Raw genomic sequence first — 21,075 nt, 5'->3', positions numbered from 1 at the left:
TAATGAGCTTCGTAAGGGCAAGTCCCATGCTCGAGGGCTCAGCACATCAAACCGTCAGTCCCAATGTTTGTAACAACATATGCTAGGGGGTCAGCATCTCAAAGTTTAGAGATAGGCCTTACAATTCAGGGATAGAGTTAACTGCTGTAAGAGCTTACAATCTAGGGACTATTACAATTATTGTGTCCATGTTAGGCTATGTTCTAAGATTCAATTCTGAGTTTACACATTGTAGTTAGTCCATATTGGTGAGGCATCATCCCTCTCACCATGTTTTCTCCAACACTTTTACTCCTATATATATATTTTCCTACAATTTTATAGAGTTAAATTCACACACCATACATTTATCCACAGTGCACAATCAGCTGTTCATGGCATCATCACAAAGTTGTACATTTATCATTACAATCAGCATCCAAACATACTGATTACCACAAGAAAAATTGTTTTCTTTCTTTTCAGCAATAAGAAAAAATGTTAAAAAGAAAAACAACATGTCATACAATACAATATACTACCAAGGACAGCAAACAACACCACTACCAAGAATCCCATATTCCTCCCCTATATCCCCCTCTCATATACATTTAGTATTGGCATATTGCCTTTGTTACATTTAATGGAGGTATATTACAATGTTACTGTTGACCATAGACTCCAGTTTGCTTTGATTATGTTTTTTCCTGAATACCATCCCTTTTTCAAATTTCTACATGGTTGACATTCATTTGCTTTCCCACATGCAAAAACATTTTTATATTTGTATATTTAGTAAGAGTCATTGGCTACTCCAGTTTTTGCCACGTTATACAGTCCCAGTCTTTATCATCTATCTTTACCTCTGGTGTCATACATTCTCCTATCCCATCTCTTTCAGCTTTACTCACAGACATCTTTCTTCAGTGTACTTACAATACCATGCTACCATCACACAGTATTATGCTATCTATTTCTGGATCTATGCAGTCAATCCTAAACATTCTGTAGTCCTTCAGCATCAAATGGCTGATCTCTGCTGTCTTTCTATCTCCTGGTCGCCTGTGTTGTCAGCTTTTAACTCCCAAAGTTTGTTCATTAATGTCTGTTCATATTAGTGAGACCATACAGAATCTGTCCTTTTGTTTCTGGCTAACTTCACTCAACATAATGTCCTCAAGGTTCATCCACATTATTACATGATCCATGTCTTTGTTCTGTCTTACAGCTGCATAATATTCCATCATGTGTATATACCACAGTTTGTTTATCCACTCATCCTTTGATGGACATTTGGGCTGTTTCCATCTCTTGGCAATTGTGAATAATGCTGCAATAAACATTGGTTTACAAATGTCTGTTTGTGTCTTAAGTTTCAGTTCCTCTGAGTATATACCCAGCAATGGAATAGCTGGGTCATATGGCAAATCTATATTTAGCTTCCTGAGGAACCTCCATACTGTCTTCCAGAGTGGTTGCACCATTCTACATTCCCACCAACAATGAATAAGTGTGCCTCTTTCTCCACATCCTCTCCAGCACTTGTCATTTTCTGTTTTTTGGATAATGGCCATTCTGGTAGGTGTGAGATGATATCTCATTGTGGTTTTGATTTGCATTTCCTTAATAGCCAGTGAAGTTGAGCACTTTTTCATATGGTTTTGAGCCATTTGTATTTCCTCTTCAGAAAAATGCCTGTTCATGTCTTTTGCCCATTTTTTAATTGGATTGTTTGTCTTTCTGTTATTGAGATGCAGGATTCCTTTATATATTCGGGATATTAAACCCTTATCTGATATGTGGTTTCCAAATATCATCTCCCATTGTGTAGGTTGCCTTTTGACTTTTCTGACAAAGTCCTTTGATGTACAAAAGTGTTTAATTTTGAGGAGATCCCATTTGTCTATTTGTTCTTTGGTTGCTCGTGCCTTGGGTGTGAGGTCTAAGAAACCACCTCCTTTCACAAGATCTCTAAGATACTGCCCTACATTTTCTTCTAAGAGTTTTATGGTCTTGGTGCTAATGTTTAGGTCTTTGATCCACTTTGAGTTAATTTTGGAATAAGGTGTGAGATGGACATCCTCTTTCATTCTTTTGGAAATGGATATCCAGTTCTCCAAACACCATTTATTGAACAGGCTGCTCTTTCCCAGTTGCTTCGGCTTCACTGCCTTATCAAAGATCAGTTGTCCATAGATGTGAGGGTCTACTTCTGAACACTCAATTCGATTCCATTGATCAGTATATCTGTCCTTATGCCAGTACCATGCTGTTTTGAGCACTGTAGCTTTGTAATATGCTTCAAAGTCAGGTAGTGTGAGACCTCCCACTTCACTCCTCTTTCTCAAGACATTTTTGGCTATTCGGGGCACCTTACCCTTCCAAATAAATTTAGTTATTGGTTTTTCTATTTCTGTAAAGTAAGTTGTTGGGATTTGAATTGGTATTGCATTGAATCTGTAAATCAGTTTAGGTAAAATTGCCATCTTAACTATATTTAGTCTTCCAATCCATGAACATGGTATGTTCTTCCATTTTTTCAGGTCTTGTTCAATTTCTTTTAGCAGTTTCTTATAGTTTCCTATGTAAAGGTCTTTTGTGTCCTTGGTTAAGTTTATTCCTAAATACTTGATTCTTTTGGTTGCTATTGTAAATGGGATTTTTTTCTTGATTTCCTCCTCTTGTTGCACATTACTTGTGTATAGGAACACTACAGATTTTTGCATGTTGATCTTGTAGCCTGCTACTTTGCTGTATTCGTTGACTAGTTCTAGTAGCTTTGCTGTAGATTTTTCTGGATTTCCTACATATAGAATCATGTCATCTGCAAATAGTGAAAGTTTTACTTCTTCCTCTCCAATTTGGATGCCTTTTATTTCTTTTTCTTGCCTAATTGCTCTAGCTAGAACTTCCAGCACAATGTTGAATAGCAATGGTGATAGTGGGCATCCCTGTCTTGTTCCTGATCTTAGAGGAAAAGCTTTCAGTCTCTCCCCATTGAGTGTGATGTTAGCTGTGGGTTTTTCATATATTGCCTTTATCATATTGAAAAAGTTCCCTTCTATTCCTATCCTTTGAAGTGTTTTCATCAGGAAAGGATGTTGAATTTTGTCAAATGCCTTTTCTGCATCAATCGAGATGATCATGTGGTTCTTCTGCTTTGATTTATTGATGTGTTGTATTACATTAATTGATTTTCTTGTGTTGAACCAGCCTTGCATACCTGGAATAAATCCCACTTGGTCGTGGTGTATAATTCTTTTAATGTGCTGCTGGATTCGATTTGCGAGTATTTTGTTGAGGATTTTTGCGTCTATATTCATTAAAGAAATTGGTCTATAATTTTCTTTTTTTGTAGTGTCTTTGCCTGGTTTTGGTATTAGGGTGATGTTGGCTTCATAGAAAGAGTTAGGTAGCTTCCCGTCTTCTTCAATTTTTTTGAAGAGATTGAGCAGGATTGGTACTAATTCATTCTTGAATGCTTGGTAGAATTCACATGTGAAACCATCTGGTCCTGGGCTTTTCCTTTTTGGGAGCTTTTTGATGACTGACTCAATCTCTTTACTTGTGATTGGTTTGTTGAGGTCATCTATTTCTTCTTGAGTTAATGTTGGTTGTTTATGCTTTTCTAGGAAGTTGTCCATTTCATCTAAGTTGTCTAGTTTATTAGTATATAGTTGCTCATAGTATCTTCTCATTATCTCCTTAATTTCTGCAGGGTCGGTAGTTATATTTCCTTTCCCGTTTCTGATTGCATTTATTTGCATCTGCTCTCTCTTTTTTTTTGTTAGCCTAGCCAGTGGTCCATCGATTTTATTGATTTTCTCAAAGAACCAACTTCTGGTTTTGTTGATTCTCTCTATTGTTTTCCTGTTCTCAATTGCATTTATTTCTGCTCTAATCTTTGTTATTTCTTCCCTTCTGCTTGCTTTGGGGTTAGTTTGCTGTTCTTTCTCTAATTCCTCCAGGTGAGCAGTTAACTCTTCAATTTTTGCTCTCTCTTCTCTTTTAATGTAGCCATTTAGGGCAATAAATTTCCTTCTCAGCACCGCCTTTGCTGCATCCCATAAGTTTTGATAAGTTGTGTTTTCATTGTCATTTGCCTCGAGGTATTTACTAATTTCTCTTGTAATTTCTTCCTTTACCCACTGGTTTTCTAAGAGGGTGTTGTTTAGCCTCTATATGTTTGTGAATTTTATGACCTTCTGCCTTTTATTTATTTCCAACTTCATTCCATTGTGGTCTGAGAAAGTGTTTTGTATAAGATCAATATTTTTTAATTTGTCGAGACTTGCTTTGTGACCCAACATGTGGTCTATCCTAGAGAATGTTCCATGAGCACTTGAGAAAAAAGTGTATCCTGCTGTTGTTGGATGTAGTGTTCTATAAATGTCTGTCAAGTCTAGTTCATTTATCATACAATTCAACATCTCTGTTTCTTTAGTGATCCTCTGTCTAGATGTTCTATCCATTGATGAGAGTGGTGTATTGAAGTCTCCAACTATTATTCTAGAGGTATCTATTTCTCCTTTCAGTGATCGCAGTGTTTGCCTCATGAATTTTGGGGCATTCTGCTTTGGTGCATAAATATTTATGACTGTTATGTTTTCTTGATGAATTGACCCTTTTATTAATAAATAGTGTCCTTCTTTGTCTCTTTTAATTGTTTCGCTTTTGAAGTCTAACTTGTCTGATATTAATATAGCTACTCCCGCTTTTTTCTGGTTGTTGTTTGCATGAAATATCTTTTTCCAACCTTTCACTTTCAGTCTATGTTTGTCCTTGTGTCTAAAGTGAGTTTCTTGTAGACAGCATATAGATGGATCCTGTTTTTTAATCCATTCTGCCAGTCTGTGTCTTTTTATTGGGGAGTTTAATCCATTTACATTTAGTGTTATTACTGTAAGGGCAGTACTTTCTACTACCATTTTGTTTTTTGGAATTTATATGTCATATCTTGTTTTTTCCCTCTCCTTTTACCTTTCCTGATAATCTTCATTTCTGCACTCTTCTCCATCTCTCTCTCTCCTGTCTTTTTCTATCAGCCTGTAGCACTCCCTTTAGTATTTCTTGTAGTGCCGGTCTCTTTTTCACAAACTCTCTCAGTGTCTGTTTGTCTGAAAATGTTTTAATCTCTCCCTCATTTTTGAAGGAAAGTTTTGCTGGATACAGAATTCTTGGTTGGCAGTTTTTCTCTTTCAGTATCTTAAATATATCATGCCACTGTCTTCTTGCCTCCATGGTTTCTGCAGAGAAATCTGTACATAGTCTTATTGACTTTCCCTTGTATGTGATGGATTGCTTTTCTCTTGCTGCTTTCAGAATCCTCTCTTTGTCTTTGACATTGGACAATCTGACCAGTAAGTGTCTTGGAGTAGGTCTGTTGGGATCTATTCTAATTGGGGTACGTTGTACTTCTTGAATCTCTAATTTTCTGTCTTTTATAAGAGTTGGGAAATTTTCAGTGAATATGTCTTCTATTACTCTTTCTGCCCCTTTTCCCTTCTCTTCTCCTTCTGGGATACCCATAACACGTATATTTGTGCGTTTCATGTTGTCACTCAGCTCCCTAAGACCCTGCTCATATTTTTCCATTTTTTTCACCATCTGTTCTTTTGTGTGTATGAATTCGAATGACCTGTCTTCCAATTCACTGATCCTTTCTTCTGCCTGTTCAAATCTACTGTTGTGTCCCTCCATTGTATTTTTCATCTCCTCCATTGTGGCCTTCATTCCCATGAGTTCTGCCATTTGTTTTTTTAAGTTTATGAATTCTTCTTTATGGTCAGCCAGTGTCTTCTTTATATCCTTCAGCTCTTTTGCTATATCTTCCTTCATTTCATCAAATTTATTTAGCATTAGTTGCCTCCACTCCTGTGTCTCAGCTGAGCTATTAGTTTGTTCCTTTGGCTGGTCCATGTTTTCGTGTTTCCTGGTATGGCTTGTTATCTTAAGTTGTCTAGGCATCTGATTCTCTTGATTAGTTTATTTTGGAGCTTGTTTTCTGTCTTTTACCTAGTGGTTTTCTTGTTGGTTGGCTTTGTTTTCTGGCCTCTGTTATTCAGTTCAGCTTATTCTAGACCTCTAACTTAGGTTCTATTTAGTTGATCAGAATTGTTCCCCTCTTGTTTTTTCTGTTTCTTGCTCAGCCTCTATGTAACCTTTTTGTGAGTGGGTCTCCTCAGATATGGTTGACCCTAGTCAGATTTTCCCAGTCTGGTGAAGCCCAGGTCTCATTGGGAAGGTATGGAGTTTTCCTGAGAATGAGAGCCTCCTATGAGGCCTTTAGAATTGTTGCTTTTCCTCTCCTGTCCAGCAGGTGGCGCTGGCCAGCCCGCAGCTCCCCTACCAGTGTAAGGAGGTGTGGAGACTTTAGTTCTCCTGGTGCCTCTGATCCTGTCGGGGCGTAGCTGACTGAAGCTGGAATCTGAATTCCAGCCCCTGGGGTCTGAATTCCCAGAAGGAGGACTGCCAGTTTAGCTGGGCCTCCCTCCTCTCTCCCAATCCTCAGACCTCCAGTTGTCTCTCAGGGGCACTATTCCCTTCTCCTCTCTCCTCTTTGGGGCCTCTCCAGGTAGATTCCTTGGTCAACCTGAGTTGCCAATTAAAGACGGGGCTGGAGGCCTTCAGTAATGCATACGGAATTCAAAGACACTGTGGGTACTCTGTCTCCCCCAAGCCCAGCCTAGTCCCTGAACCTGGGCTTTCCGATAGAAAATAACCACATATATTACTTTTAGATTAAAAAAAAAAAAAAAAGTCTCTTTTAAACGTCTTTCCCCAAGCTGGGAGTTTTGTCAGTATCAGAATAGAGCATTTAAAGATATGCTTTGGGCTATTGTCTGATAATTACTCTCCAACTGCTTCAGTTCCACCCTTGAGTTCCACCCTTGCCGGGGGCTATTGAAATGCAAAAAGATAAGGGATCAGTGAGAAGCCAGAAGGGACAAAATGTAAGGGAAAAAAAAATGGCTTTTTTGGAGTCTGGGAATGGGTGCCCGCTTTTACGTGCCCCCACTTCTCGGAGCCCAGCCCTTCTTTAGCGCCCCAGCTCCCACAGTTTGTTAATTAATTCTGCAGCTGAGGCTGGGTTCAGCCTCCCTTCTTGCCCTCAGCAGATTGCTGTTTTTTGTTTTTTCTTTTTCCCCCCTTTCAGGGAGCCGACAGCAAGACAGTCTGTGAGGTCTGGGTGGGGAGGGGCGCCAGACCCCTGGTCTGGGGAACTTACAATGTTCGCTGTGATCTCAGCTTTTCCTCCAATTCCAAACTTGAGTCCAATGTGCGACTGGTCACCGGAGACCCCGAAAAAACTGTTTCATATAGTTCTTCGGTAGCTGCCAGATGCTCTAGGGGAGAGACGAAATTCTGCTCCTCACCACACCGCCATCTTGCCCTGCCCTCCCAGTTTCCTTTTTAAGGTGATAAACATGTTCTAAAATTTATGTGGTGATGATTGACAACTCTGTGAATATTCTAAGAACTAATGAATTGTATACTTTAAATAGGTGAATTCTGTGGTATGTGAATTATGCCTCAGTAAGCTGTTATTTAAAAAGAAGTATAGAGGAGGGTGGGGCAAGATGGCAGACTGGTGAGCTGTATGTTTTAGTTACTCTACCAGGAAAGTAGGTAGAAAGCCAGGAACTGCGTGGACTGGACACCACAGAGCAATCTGACTTTGGGCATACTTCATACAGCACTCATGAAAACGTGGAACTGCTGACATCAGCGAAATCTGTAAGATTTTGCGGCCAGGGGACCCACACCCCTCCCTGCCAGGTTCAGTCCCGTCGGAGAAAGGGCTGTCAGCTCCAGGAAGGAGAAGGGAGAACTGCAGTGGCAGCCCTTATCGGAAACTCATTCTACTGATCCAAACTCCAACCATAGATAGACTGAGACCAGACACCAGAGAATCTGAGAGCAGCCGGCCCAGCAGAGAGGAGACAGATATAGAAAAAAACAGCACGAAAAACTCCAAAATAAAAGTGGAGGATTTTTGGAGTTCTGGTGAACATAGAAAGGGTAAGGGCAGAGCTCAGGCCCTCAGGCTCATATGCAAATCCCGAAGAAAAGCTGATCTCTCTGCCCTGTGGAACTTTCCTTAATGGCCCTAATTGCTTTGTCTCTTAGCATTTCAATAACCCATTAGATCTGTGAAGAGGGCCCTTTTTTTTTTTTTTAATCCTTTTTTCTTTTTGTAAAACGATTACTCTAAGAAGCCCAATACAGAAAGCTTCAAAGACTTGCAATTTGGGCAGGTCAAGACAAGAGCAGAACTAGGAGAGCTCTGAGACAAAAGGCAATAATCCAGTGGCTGAGAAATTTCACTAAACACCACAACTTCCCAAGAAAAGGGGGGTGTCCACTCACAGCCATCATCCTGGTGGACAGGAAACACTCCAGCCGATCGCCAGACCCATAGCCCAGAGCTGCCCCACACAACCCAGTGTGATGGAAGTGCTTCAAATAACAGGCACACACCACAAAACTGGGCGTGGACATTAGCCTTCCCTGCAACCTCAGCTGATTGTCCCAGAGTTAGGAAGGTGGAGCAGTGTGAATTAACAAAGCCCCATTCAGCCATCATTCCAGCAGACTGGGAGCCTCCCTACACAGCCCAGAAGCCCAGAACCACCCTGGGGGGATGGCACTCACCTGTGACATAGCACAGTCATCCCTCAACAGAGGAGCAGTGGGTGCACGGCCTGGAAGAGGGACCCACTTGCAAGTCTCAGGAGCCATACGCCAATACCAAAGACTTGTGGGTCAGTGGCAGAGACAAACTGTGGCAGGACTGAACTGAAGGATTAGACTATTGCAGCAGCTTTAAAACTCCAGGATCACCAGGGAGATTTGATTGTTAGAGCCACCCCGCCTCCCTGACTGCCCAGAAACACGCCCCATATACAGGGCGGGCAACACCAACTACGCACGCAAGCTTGGTACACCAATTGGACCCCACAAGACTCACTACCCCACTCACCACAAAGGCAGAGCAGGGGAGAACTGGCTTGTGGAGAACAGGTGGCTCGTGGACGCCACCTGCTGGTTAGTTAGAGAAAGTGTACTCCACGAAGCTCTAGATCTGATAAATTAGAGATAAGGGCTTCAATTGGTCTACACACCCTAAAAGAACCCTATCAAGTTCAGCAAATGCCAAGAGGCCAAAAACAACAGAAAATTATAAAGCATATGAAAAAACCAGATGATATGGATAACACAAGCCCAAGCACCCAAATCAAAAGACCAGAAGAGACACAGCACCTGGAGCAGCTACTCAAAGAACTAAAGTTGAACAATGAGACCATAGTACAGAATACAAAGGATATCAAGAAGACCTTAGAAGAGCATAAAGAAGACATTGCAAGACTAAATAAAAAAATAGATGATCTTATGGAAATTAAAGAAGCTGCTGACCAAATTAAAAAGATTCTGGACACTCATAGTACAAGACTAGAGGAAGTTGAACAACGAATCAGTGACCTGGAAGATGACAGAATGGAAAATGAAAGCATAAAAGAAAGAATGGGGAAAAAAATTGAAAAAATCGAAATGGACCTCAGGGATATGATAGATAATATGAAACATCCTAATATAAGACTCATTGGTGTTCCAGAAAGGGAAGAAAAGGGTAAAGGTCTAGGAAGAGTATTCAAAGAAATTGTTGGGGAAAACTTCCCAAATCTTCTAAACAACATAAATACACAAATCATAAATGCTCAGTGAACTCCAAATAGAATAAATCCAAATAAACCCACCTGGAGACATATTCTGATCACACTGTCAAACACGGAAGAGAAGGAGCAAGTTCTGAAAGCAGCAAGAGAAAAGCAATTCACCACATACAAAGGAAACAGCATAAGATTAAGTAGTGACTACTCAGCAGCCACTATGGAGGGAAGAAGGCAGTGGCATGATATATTTAAAATCCTGAGTGAGAAAAATTTCCAACCAAGAATACTTTATCCAGCAAAGCTCTCCTTCAAATTTGAGGGAGAGCTTAAATTTTTCACAGACCAACAAATGCTGAGAGAATTTGCTAACAAGAGACCTGCCCTACTGGAGATACTAAAGGGAGCCCTACAGACAGAGAAACAAAGAAAGGACAGAGAGACCTGGAGAAAGGTTCAGTACTAAAGAGATTTGGTATGGGTACAATAAAGGATATTAATAGAGAGAGGGGGAAAAATATATATGACAAACATAAACCAAAGGATAAGATGGCTGATTCAAGAAATGCCTTCACGTTTATAACATTGAATGTAAATGGATTAAACTCCCCAATTAAAAGATATAGATTCGCAGAATGGATCAAAAAAAATGAACCATCAATATGTTGCATACAAGAGACTCATCTTAGACACAGGGACACAAAGAAACTGAAAGTGAAAGGATGGAAAAAAATATTTCATGCAAGCTACAGCCAAAAGAAAGCAGGTGTAGCAATATTAATCTCAGATAAAATAGACTTCAAATGCAGGGATGTTTTGAGAGACAAAGAAGGCCACTACATACTAATAAAAGGGGCAATTCAGCAAGAAGAAATAACAATCGTAAATGTCTATGCACCCAATCAAGGTGCCACAAAATACATGAGAGAAACACTGGCAAAACTAAAGGAAGCAATGGATGTTTCCACAATAATTGTGGGAGACTTCAACACATCACTCTCTCCTATAGATAGATCAACCAGACAGAGAACCAATAAGGAAATTGAAAACCTAAACAATCTGATAAATGAATTAGATTTAACAGACATATACAGGACATTACATCCCAAATCACCAGGATACACATACTTTTCTAGTGCTCATGGAACTTTCTCCAGAATAGAACATATGCTGGGACATAAAACAAGCCTCAGTAAATTAAAAAAGATTGAAATTATTCAAAGCACATTCTCTGACCACAATGGAATACAATTAGAAGTCAATAACCATCAGGGACTTAGAAAATTCACAAATACCTGGAGGTTAAACAACACACTCCTAAACAATCAGTGGGTTAACGAAGAAATAGCAAGAGAAATTGCTAAATATATAGAGACGAATGAAAATGAGAACACAACATACCAAAACCTATGGGATGCAGCAAAAGCAGTGCTGAGGGGGAAATTTATACCACTAAACGCATATATTAAAAAGGAAGAAAGAGCCAAAATCAAAGAACTAATGGATCAACTGAAGAAGCTAGAAAATGAACAGCAAACCAATCCTAAACCAAGTACAAGAAAAGAAGTAAAAAGGATTAAAGCAGAAATAAATGACATAGAGAACAAAAAAACAATAGAGAGGATAAATATCACCAAAAGTTGGTTCTTTGAGAAGATCAACAAGATTGACAAGCCCCTAGCTAGACTGACAAAATCAAAAAGAGAGAAGACCCATATAAACAAAATAATGAATGAAAAAGGTGACATAACTGCAGATCCTGAAGAAATTAAAAAAATTATAAGGGGATACTATGAACAACTGTATGGCAACAAACTGGATAATGTAGAGGAAATGGACAATTTCCTGGAAACATATGAACACCCTAGACTGACCAGAGAAGAAATAGAAGACCTCAATCAACCCATCACAAGCAAAGAGATCCAATCAGTCATCAAAAATCTTCCCACAAATAAATGCCCAGGGCCAGATGGCTCCACAGGGGAATTCTATCAAACTTTCCAGAAAGAACTGACACCAATCTTACTCAAACTCTTTCAAAACATTGAAGAAAATGGAACATTACCTAACTCATTTTATGAAGCTAACATCAATCTAATACCAAAACAAGGCAAAGATGCTACAAAAAAGGAAAACTACCGGCCAATCTCCCTAATGAGTATAGATGCAAAAATCCTCAACAAAATACTTGCAAATCGAATCCAAAGACACATTAAAAAAATCATACACCATGACCAAGTGGGGTTCATTCCAGGCATGCAAGGATGGTTCAACATAAGAAAATCAATCAACGTATTACAACACATTAAAAAGTCAAAAGGGAAAAATCAAATGATAATCTCAATAGATGCTGAAAAAGCATTTGACAAAATCCAACATCCCTTTTTGATAAAAACACTTCAAAAGGTAGGAATTGAAGGAAACTTCCTCAACATGATAAAGAGCATATATGAAAAACCCACAGCCAGCATAGTACTCAATGGTGAGAGACTGAAAGCCTTCCCTCTAAGATCAGGAACAAGACAAGGATGCCCGCTGTCACCACTGTTATTCAACATTGTGCTGGAAGTGCTAGCCAGGGCAATCCGGCAAGACAAAGAAATAAAAGGCATCCAAATTGGAAAAGAAGAAGTAAAACTGTCATTCTTTGCAGATGATATGATCTTATATCTGGAAAACTATGAGAAATCGACGATACAGCTACTAGAGCTAATAAACAAATTTAGCAAAGTAGCGGGATACAAGATTAATGCACATAAGTCAGTAATGTTTCTATATGCTAGAAATGAACAAACTGAAGAGATACTCAAGAAAAAGATACCATTTTCAATAGCAACTAAAAAAATCAAGTACCTAGGAATAAACTTAACCAAAGATGTAAAAGACCGATACAAAGAAAACTACGTAACTCTATTAAAAGAAATAGAAGGGGACCTTAAAAGATGGAAAAATATTCCATGTTCATGGTTAGGAAGGCTAAATGTCATTAAGATGTCAATTCTACCCAACCTCATCTACAGATTCAATGCAATCCCAATCAAAATTCCAACAACCTACTTTGCAGACTTGGAAAAGCTAGTTATCAAATTTATTTGGAAAGAAAAGATGCCTCAAATTGCTAAAGACACTCTAAAAAAGAAAAACGAAGTGGGAGGACTTACACTCCCTGACTTTGAAGCTTATTATAAAGCCACAGTTGCCAAAACAGCATGGTACTGGCAAAAGATAGACATATAGATCAATGGAATCGAATTGAGAATTCAGACATAGACCCTCAGATCTATGGCCGACTGATCTTTGATAAGGCCCCGAAAGTCACTGAACTGAGTCATAATGGTCTATTCAACAAGTGGGGCTGGGAGAGTTGGCTATCCGTATCCAAAAGAATGAAAGAGGACCCCTACCTCACACCCTACACAAAAATTAACTCAAAATGGACCAAAGATCTCAATATAAAAGAAAGTACCATAAAACTCCTAGAAGATAATGTAGGAAAACATCTTCAAGACCTTGTATTAGGCGGCCACTTCCTAGACTTTACACCCAAAGCACAAGCAACAAAAGAAAAAATAGATAAATGGGAACTCCTCAAGCTTAGAAGTTTCTGCACCTCAAAGGAATTTCTCAAAAAGGTGAAGAGGCAGCCAACTCAATGGGAAAAAATTTTTGGAAACCATGTATCTGACAAAAGACTGATATCTTGCATATATAAAGAAATCCTACAACTCAATGACAATAGTACAGACAGCCCAATTATAAAATGGGCAAAAGATATGAAAAGACAGTTCTCTGAAGAGGAAATACAAATGGCCAAGAAACACATGAAAAAATGTTCAGCTTCACCAGCTATTAGAGAGATGCAAATTAAGACCACAATGAGATACCATCTAACACCTATTAGAGTGGCTGCCATTAAACAAAAAGGAAACTACAAATGCTGGAGGGGATGTGGAGAAATTAGAACTCTTATTCATTGTTGGTGGGACTGTATAATGGTTCAGCCACTCTGGAAGTCGGTCTGGCAGTTCCTTAGAAAACTAGATATAGAGTTACCATTCGATCCAGCGATTGCACTTCTCGGTATATACCCGGAAGATCGGAAAGCAGTGACACAAACAGATATCTGCACGCCAATGATCATAGCAGCATTATTCACAATTGCCAAGAGATGGAAACAACCCAAATGTCCTTCAACAGATGAGAGGATAAATAAAATGTGGTATATACACACGATGGAATACTACACGGCAGTAAGAAGGAACGACCTCATGAAACATATGACAACATTGATGAACCTTGAAGACATAATGCTGAGCAAAATAAGCCAGGCACAGAAAGAGAAATATTACATGCTACCACTAATGTGAATTTTGAAAAATGTAAAACGAATGGTTTATAATGTAGAATGTAGGGGAACTAGCAATAGAGAGCAATTAAGGAAGGGGGAACAATAATCCAAGAAGAACAGATAAGCTATTTAACGTTCTGGGGATGCCCAGGAATGACTATGGTCTGTTAATTTCTGATGTATATAGTAGGAGCAAGTTCACAGAAATGTTGCTATAATATGTAACTTCCTTGGGGTAGAGTAGGAACATGTTGGAAGTTAAGCAGTTATCTTAGGTTAGTTGTCTTTTTCTTACTCCCTTGTTATGGTCTCTTTGAAATGTTCTTTTATTGTATGTTTTTCTTTTTTTTTTTTTTTTTTTTGTTTTGGTTTTAATTTTTTTTTCCATACAGTTGGTTTAAAAAGGAAGAACAGGTTAAAACAAAACAAAACAAAACAAAAAAAACCCAGGAAAAAAATATGTAGAGCCCCCTTGAGGAGCCTGTGGAGAATGAAGGGGTATTGGCCTATCCCACCTCAATGGTTGCTAACATGACCAGAGACATAGGGAACTGGTGGTTTGATGGGTTGAGCCCTCTACCGTAGGTTTTACCCTTGGGAAGACAGTTGCTGCAAAGGAGAGGCTAGGCCTCCCTATGGTTGTGCCTAAGAGCCTCCTCCCGAATGCCTCTTTGTTGCTCAGATGTGGCCCTCTCTCTCTGGCTAAGCCAACTTGAAAGGTGAAATCACTGCCTTCCCCTCTATGTGGTATCAGACACCCAGGGGAGTGAATCTCCCTGGCAACGTGGAATATGACTCCCGGGGAGGAATGTAGACCTGGCATCGTGGGACAGAGAACATCTTCTTGACCAAAAGGGGGATGTGAAAGGAAATGAAATAAGCTTCAGTGGCAGAGAGATTCCAAAAGGAGCCGAGAGGTCACTCTGGTGGGCACTCTTATGCACACTTTAGACAACCTTTTTTAGGTTCTAAAGAATTGGGGTAGCTGGTGGTGGATACCTGAAACTATCAAACTACAACCCAGAACCCATGAATCTCGAAGACAATTGTATAAAAATGTAGCTTATGAGGGTTGACAATGGGATTGGGAAAACCATAAGGACCACACTCCAGTTTGTCTAGTTTATGGATGGATGAGTAGAAAAATAGGGGAAGGAAACAAACAAACAAACAGACAAAGGTACCCAGTGTTCTTTTTTACTTCAATTGCTCTTTTTCACTCTAATTATTATTCTTGTTATTCTTGTGTGTGTGCTAATGAAGGTGTCAGGGATTGATTTGGGTGATGAATGTACAACTATGTAATGGTACTGTGAACAATCGAATGTACAATTTGTTTTGTATGACTGCGTGGTATGTGAACATATCTCAATAAAATAAAGATTTAAAAAAAAGAAGTATAACTGATATTCTCAGAGAAGAGATGAAAATGAATCATATAAGATTCTCAATTGAAACCAGAGAATGCAGAAAAACAGGAGGAAGAAAAGAAAAAAAGAACAAAGGCAAATACAGAAAACAGCTATAAACATGGTAATTGTAATCCAACTACCTCAATAAATGTGAATGGTATAAATACACAACTGAAAAGACAAATTATCAAAGTTGATTGGAAAAAAAGACCCAATTGTAAATAAATAGTAGAGGGATGGAAAAAGATATACCATATTAATATCAATCAAAAGAAAGATGCTATAGTTACATTATTTTTAGAAAAAGCAGATGTCAGACCAAGGAAAATTATCAGGGATACAACAGGAGAATTACATAAGGGTAAGGGCTTAATCCTCCAAGAAGACATAACAATCCTAAATGTGTATGCACCTAACAACAGAGAATCAAAACCCATGAGGCCAAAACTGTTAAACTGAAAGGAAAAATACACAAACCCAGTAATAGAGTTGGAGACTTCAACACCTGTCTGTCAGAAACTGATAGATCAAATGGGCAGAAAATCATAAGATTTTAGTATAATGAACACTACCAATTAATTTGATCTGATATTTATAGACTATTCCATCCAGCAACAGTAAAATGCACATTTTTCTGTAGATCACATGGAACATTCCCCAACATGGACCCCATTCTAGACGAGGAAACACATTAAAAAATTAAAAAATAAAAATCATATAATGTGTGTTCTCAGAACACAATCAGAAAAACAGGAGTAGAGAGCTTCAAGTTGCAGTTCATCCTTCAGGGCAGCTAGTAAACAACCAGGAACTGCCTGAAACAGCTGTCTGAGTGCTCCAGAGACCAGAAGAACACTGTACACCATCCAGGGAAGAGCAGAAGGCAGAGACTGATAACTTGCAGTGAAGCCGTCAGAGTAAAATTCTCAATGCAGCAGAAGCTGGTGCTCATCCCACCCTCTCACAGCAGGCTGTCCCTGACTGGAAATAAAATTCTTCTTCCCCAAGAACATGGGGGTGAGGTATGGCTGAGCATCAATTGTGCCTTTTGATTAGCAAATCTGGAATGCTGGCTCCTGGTTCTGAGACAGTTTCAACAAGCCCAGGACTAAAAGCAGCCAGCAGCCACAGTTTCAACACCATCCCTGACAGAGGTGGATTCAGTGAGACTTAAAGGCACAGTAACACCTTAGGACAGAGGGATATGGTTGACTGAGGAGCACCATCTGCTGCTCAGGCCAGGAAAACACAGACTCAGGGACATGTCAAAGAGAAGTTCAGCAATCTTCCAGCTCTCCTCTCCAGGACACATGGAAACTGATCTACATCTCTTGTGGGTCCCTGGCCCTGTTCTGTCTGGGAAATACTGACTTAGAAAGTCCTCTCTGGGGTGACCCTCCTCCCAAATTTGCCCTCCAGGCAAAAGCAGTCAGAGACAATAAAAGGAGTCTTAAAAAATTATAGACCCAAATCAGAAACAAACAGAAGAGATCAACATGCCTGGAGAAGGAAAAGAGGAAAGGAAAATTTCTCCTGGGGTTGAAACAATTGCACAAATAGTACAATCTCAAAAATTCTATATTCAGGGTAAGAATCACATGAATAAGGGCTGAAAAAAATCTGATGAGTTACATACAAGCTATTCTAAAGGTCTATAGTAAGTTGAATCAAGTGTAGAAGAAGTACCTTAGCTCAAAGTCAATTAACAAGAAAACCCTAAGTAGAAGAGAGAAACTGATGTTCAGAATAAACTCATCAAGATAATCAGATGCCTAGACACCAGGAAAAAATGACAAGCCATACTAAGAAACAGGAAGATATGGTCCAGTCTAAAGAACGAAATTAAAACCTCAGAGGATATGCAGAATTTGGAACAACTAATCAAAGATGTTCAAACAAATCTCCTAAATCAATTCAAGGAGATGATGGAAAATATGGCTAAAGAGATAAAGGATATTAAGAAGATCCTGAGTGAGCACAGAGGAGAATTTGAAAATATAAAAAGAAACACCACAAAAAGGATGGAAATGTAAGGCACAGTAGAAGAGATCAAAAATACAGTAGAGGCATACAACAGCAGATTTGAGTAGACAGAAGAAAGAATCAGTGAGCTAGAAAACAAGAGAGATGAAATCTTACAGATGGAAGAACATATAGAGAAAAGAATGGGAATAATTGAGCAGGTATCAGGGATTTGAATGATAGCCCAAAGTGCACAAACATGCATGTCATTGGTGTTCCAGGAAGAGCACAAAAGGAAAAAGGGGCACAAAGAATATCTGAAGAAATAATGGCTGAAAATTTCCCAACTCTAATGAGGGACTTAAATATATATGTACAAAAAGTGCAACTTACTCCAAACAGAATAAATACTATTAGATCTATTCTGAGACACATACTAATCAGGATGTCAAATGCCAAAGATAGGAGAGTATCCAGAAAGCAACAAGAGAAAACTAATTCCTCACATAAAAGGGAAATGCAAAAAGGCTAAGTGCCTATTTCTCATGAGAAAACATGGAGGCCAGAAGGCAGTCATAAATATTTAAGGTTCTGATAGAGAGAAACTGCCAGTCAAGGATTCTTTATGTGACAAAACTGTCTTCAAAAATGAGGTAGAGTTAAAAATGTTCACAGATAAACAAAACTGAGAGAGTTGGTCGACAGGAGATCTGCCCTACAAGAAATACTAAAGAGAGTTCTCCAGGTTGGAAGGAAAAGACAGGACAGAGAGGTTTGGAGGAGAGTATAGAAATGAAGATTTTCAGTAAAGGTAACTAAAAAGGTGAAAAGAGAGCCACCAACCCCCCCCCCCAAAAAAAGATTTGACATCTTAAAAAAACAAAGGACAAAAAGGCAAAAGGAAGTACTGTCATTACAATAACAACATTGAATACTAATGGCTTAAACTCTCCAATCAAAAGACACAGGTTGACAGAATGGATGAAAAAACATGAGCCAACTATATGTTGTTTACAAGGGATCACCTTAGCCCCAAAGACACAAACAGGTTGAAAGTGAAAGGATGAAAAAGATATTCCATGCAAATAGTAAGCAAAAAAGAGCTGAGGTAGCTATACCGGTATTGGAAAAAACAGACTTTTAAAGCAAATCTGTTGTAGAGACAAAGAAGTACACTATATATTAATAAAAGGGCAATCCACAAAAGAGAAATAATAATCATAAATGTTTATGTACCTAACCAGGGTGCCTCAAAATACATGAGGCAAACACTGGCAAAACTGACGGGAGAACTAGCTGTCTCTAAACTAATAGTTGAAGACTTCAATATACCACTCTCATCAATAGACAGAACATCTAGACAGAGGATCATAAAGGAAACAGAGAACTTATGAACTAGACCAAATAGACATATACAGATATTGGAGCCCAAAACAGCACAATATACATTTTTGACACATGCTCATGGGTAATTTTCCAGGATAGACCATCTGCTGGGTCACAAAACAGGATTCAATAAATTTTAAAAAGTTTCAAATTATACAAAGCACTCTCTCTGATCATAATGGAATGAGGCTGAATATTGACCTCAAAGTAAGTACTTATTCCCTTCAATTTTCTCAGAAGAAATGAAGAGCCACAGGAGGAAATGACTTCTAGTTACTGATATGTGGGGGTCATCGAAGGCTGGCTCAGCATCTTATCTTTCAGAAATGAAGCTCATCAGGGGAAAATTCCGTCCATGCTCCTAAAGCATCCAATCACCTTTCCAGTGACTCACTTGAGATACGAAAAGACCCAGGGATCACAACTTGGGAAAACTACTAAAAAGAGAGAACAAAATAATCAAGTTATAAAAGAGATTCTGGATGTAATAGAGATAACACAGGGAACAAAAGAAAACTTCAAAAAATTAATAGCATCTTCAGACAGAGAGAAAAGAAATAATAGCTAGAATTCAAGAAAATAATTCTATAAAAGAAAACAATCAGCTAACAGAAAGAACCCTTGAAAAGTGAAAAATTGATAGCCAAATAAAAAATTTCAGTAGAAAAGTTGAAAACTAAAGTCAAGAAAAAATCCCAGAAAGTACAGAATGATGAAAGGAAATATGTGAGAGAAAAGGCACAGAACTCAGAGAAGTAATTATTAGGAAGTCCAATATCTGATTAGTGGGAGTTCCAAAAATTTAGTAGAAAAGAAAGACGGTGAAAAAGAAATTCTATTCATTAGGTACAATAAAAAACATAACTATAGGACAATTATCCCCAGATTGAATGGGTACCCCAAATGTTGTGTACAATGAATAGAAAGATACCCACTGTCGTGTATTCATAGAAGTTTGGGGCACTTGGATTAAAGTAAGGATTCTTTAGATTTCCAAATACAAAAATACAGGGTCCAAAAAGGAATAAGAATCATAAGGGCTTTGGTTTTCTTAACAGCAACACTGGATGCTAGAGCTTTATATACATTATGTATGGAGATTCCTTTAACATGCCAACAGAAAATGACTTTCACCCTGAAATTCTAGAATGGGCCAAAGAATTATTTAAAGGGGAGGGGATATTAATAAAATATCTTAGATACCCAAAAATCTCAGGAAAAGTTTTCAGGAACTTACTGATTGATCTGTTCCAGCAAAATAGAGTAAACCAAAGACGGGGAAAAATAGTGAATGCCACTCAAGGATGTCAACAGTGTTGGCCTACAGAGCCCTGCTAGAGAACCCGGGGTTGGTGCTCAAAATACAGACAAAAGCAATCCGCTAAACCGAGAATTCCCCTTACACATTTCCAAGTGTAGCCCACATGACTCATCAACAGTCTAGGTCAGTCCTGAAAAGGAGATACCACTTCAGGAAATCCAGATTGCTAAGCATCCCCAAAAATGCCAAACTGGGAAGTAAAACCCAAACATATGGTTGATTCAGTAAGTCTGTCTGACAACCAAGGACCCCTAGACTGTATTTGCAGTGGTAAAGGAAAGCTTTTAGTTAGAAACAAGGGAGTGGAGGGAGGACTGTAATTATAAACTTAGTTTGTATATGAAGCTAACTGGGCTATTTAAGGAATAGAAGTGTGGAGAAGTCTACCTAAAGGCATTGCTCTTAAGAAACTAAAGTATGAAGGTGAGCACTCAGACCAGAGTCTTCCTCCCTGCATTCACCCCATATGAGAAAGAATAATGACTACCAAAGGCTAAACGCAGTCGCAGTGAAGCAACACCAAGAGCCAGCTTCACACACAGGAGAGAACATTCCATCTCTCCCCCATGCTAAGCAGTAACAACATACTTGGTAATGAACCATGAAAACTACAGCCTTAAACACACTCCTACAACCTCTGCTGTGTTATGGAAACCACATACATTACACTGACAGAGACTTTTTCTCAGGCCTCTTGCCTTTTAAAACACATTCCATAATAGGTACTTCATAATGACTCTGTCAAGTGCAATGTTCAAAACACTGCTTTCACTTGTATATGTCCCAGAAACTCTTCAAAGCAATAGTGTGTGCAATTAACATATTCTTTCCAAACAGTCAATCACATGCAGAGCTTCCTTTTCAGCTGGTGAGGGAGGTTTCTTAAGCATTTGAATTTTATAACCTCCAGGGAGGCTAGAATACTCACCCCACCCACGTTTGACTCTGTTATGATCAATAAATCAAGATTGCTTTTTGTATTAGTTTTTGTAAGTT

General features: G+C 38.8%; 1 pseudogene; it reads right to left on the bottom strand.

The window, feature by feature from the left end:
• Nucleotides 1-20,505: 20,505 nt before the first annotated feature.
• LOC119538944 lies at nucleotides 20,506-20,697 on the bottom strand (annotated as a pseudogene).
• Between the last annotated feature and the right edge of the window lie 378 nt (nucleotides 20,698-21,075).

This window comes from Choloepus didactylus, chromosome 6, assembly GCF_015220235.1.
Source record: "Choloepus didactylus isolate mChoDid1 chromosome 6, mChoDid1.pri, whole genome shotgun sequence".
NCBI lineage: Eukaryota > Metazoa > Chordata > Mammalia > Pilosa > Megalonychidae > Choloepus > Choloepus didactylus.
The sequence above is the reverse complement of the archived record's forward strand: the minus strand, read 5'-3'. Positions and strand labels throughout refer to the sequence as shown.